A 2,835-nucleotide genomic window follows, 5' to 3' on the forward strand; every position below is an offset into this window, starting at 1 on the left:
AAGGGAAAAAACAGACTGTAGTTTGGAATCCAGCATTCTGCCATAGCTGTGCTTTAAAACCCAGTATTCCATGTAATTTAAATTTTAGAAGTAAGCCCATGTTTCTGTTACATAATTCTTTCTGCTTTTTCAACCAAAATGGTTTTCTTTTAATTTTTATTAACCGACCTGGGAAACTGCAAGATCAGGTTATTCACACATGTGTTGCAGTACTTGTACTAAGTGCCGACAGTCATACAGGGCACTCCCTCAACAAAATACAAGGGCATATGTCTACCTTAGGTGTGTTATTTTGCATATACTGTATCTACCCTAGAGAAATATTAAGTATACAAGGTAGATTACACCCTTCTATATTCACTTGGAGGCACTAACCTACAGCTCGCAAGAGAGTTATAGCAAATGTTCTTGACACTTATGTGAGATGTCCCCAAATTCCCTCCTGGTCTGCACTTGTCCCAATATTTGTTACCTGAGCACAGGTCATGGGTAGGGGGGAGCAAGTAGGACTTGGAATATTCTGCACTTACAATGTGCTAGTGTGAGGGCAGCATTAAATACATGAAAAGGGGTTTTCCATATAAGGGATAATTTGGATCATCATACCTTTTGTCTACTAAAACACATGAAATAAACCCAATAGGATTGTTTTTCACCAGTACAGATTCATGCTACTTAGTTACCATAAACTACAAGCTACTGTTTTATTATTACAGAGAAAAAGGAAATGATTTTAAAATATAGCATTATTTGCTTAGAATTGACTCTTGTTTCAGAGGTATTCACAAGGTAAAATAAAATGTTACAAAGCTATATGAATTACAGAAACTATTCACTAATATAAATATCTTATTATTTTACATTTCTATATGCAAATATCACTTCCTTTGTATATAATTTATTCCAGTAGTTTTTAAAAATTCAAAACTACATTTGCAGTCCAACATTTACTCAGGGCCCTCCCAGCCTGAAAAAAAGATTACAGGTATGTAAGTGCCTTGAGCACTCCTGCGAAGGTGCAGCTCGATGTTATTTGGAACCTCTGGTTTATTATTTCTAAAAGTGGTGTTTACCTAATGACCACTAGAGGTCAGAATGTGAAAAGCTACAACAATAACTGATTTGAATCAATTATTAGAATTTTCCAATCTGTGTAAAAATGATTACATAATGATGACAGAGATTGCAACATTCCTTACTTGTATAATAAATTATTAAGATACTTAAATATACTGACATTATCATAGTGTCTAAACCTGAATGGACCTGAAGCAACAGGCCCATGGAACCAGGCATAAATATTACACACGTCTCACTGCCAATATAAATATAACAATATAATAAATATACAACCATGGTAGCTACATCATTTATAGTAGGAGTAAGAAGTTCTACTTAACTGACATAACTGGTAAAAACCTAGCAAAGACTGGGATTAGTATTAATATATTTGCCTTAACATATAGGCTTCCCAGTTGTTAAACCTTGTGGCTATTATGCCTCTGATCCCAATACTAGCCCAATGCTTCTCCTGTTTAACATTTCCATATCTTCTCTGGAAAAGTCTTACACTAAATCCTTTTCACCTTCTACTCCTTCACTTATTTTTTATATGCTCTTCTTTGCTATCTAGAATCAGGAAAGTCAACTTTAACTACCCAGGTGTTGCTGAACTGTAATACTCAGAGGCTGGCTAGGAATTATAATTCAGCAATATCTGTAGAACCACTGAGGAATCTTTAATAGTGCAGGAGTGTACTCTTAAAATTAATCTGACTTTTGTAATGTTATACCATAATAAAGCTCTTTGTAATTTGCCCATATATTGTGCTGTTACATTTTTGTTTATGGCTTCCTGACAATTCTTCTGCCATGTAATTCAATAGACAAAAAAAAAATAGAATTCTGGGGAATTTAGCAGGACACACTCTGGGTGTGGGAACGGCTGTGGGAGTAACATTGTACTTGGTAAAACAAATGGTTGCTGTTTTCACTCTGACACCTATTAACACTGATAGTTATGTTGCAAGTGTTGCAACATAGTTCCAAAATGCATCCAACATTAAACTCCTCCTCCAACTTAATTTTGGAAACAGTTTAATTTTTACTTCATTTTGGGTCAATGTATTGTCTCAAATATGCCAATACATTGTCCCAAAATGAAACAATTCCAAAATTAAGGCATAGGAGGGCCTTTGTATGCATTTTGGGACTATGTTGCAACACTTGCAACATAAATATCAGTGTTAATAGGTGTTAAATGAAAACAGCAGCTGTTTGTTTTACCAACTATAATGTTGCTCCTGCAACCGAACCAAAGCGTTGGTTCTTTCTATGCACTAATTCAATAAAATATTTATAAAGATGCAAAAGTCCTGCTGTAAATCAAAATTGTCTTTTTTTCTTTAATGAGTTCACTTGTTATCTTGAGCACCAAGGCCATATTTACTTCTTAGGCTATAGACATATAGATAGTATATTCACATAAATATATCTATCTGGGTTTTAAAGTCCTAAAACCAGGACAGAAATAATACAATCACATACAGTATACAGATATGTAAGTAATCACTTCTGTAGAAGGGTAATGGAGGTCATCAGATATCCTTATGCTTTCTGTAGTTAGAAAATTGGGACTCAAAAAATCTGGTGTGCTGCTGATTTTCCCACAACTGCCTGCTTCTGAGTATATACAGCGTCAGACTGCCCTGTTAGGGTACCAGGATTTTTACTAGTAGGCCCTTTGACCTTTGTGGAGCACAAAGCATTAACTATTTTTTATTTTTTTCTGCTTGTATTTTATTGCCAGGTGTAAGGAAGATAGGATAGCGTTAA

The 2,835-nt window shown here is 34.8% G+C and overlaps 1 protein-coding gene across 2 annotated transcripts in view; it reads left to right on the plus strand.

The window, feature by feature from the left end:
- tpm4.S (tropomyosin 4 S homeolog) overlaps positions 1 to 2,835 on the plus strand; it is a 71,209-nt gene that overhangs the window by 14,121 nt on the left and 54,253 nt on the right. The gene's annotated exons all lie outside the window — the stretch shown is intronic.

This window comes from Xenopus laevis, chromosome 1S, assembly GCF_017654675.1.
Source record: "Xenopus laevis strain J_2021 chromosome 1S, Xenopus_laevis_v10.1, whole genome shotgun sequence".
Classification (NCBI taxonomy): domain Eukaryota; kingdom Metazoa; phylum Chordata; class Amphibia; order Anura; family Pipidae; genus Xenopus; species Xenopus laevis.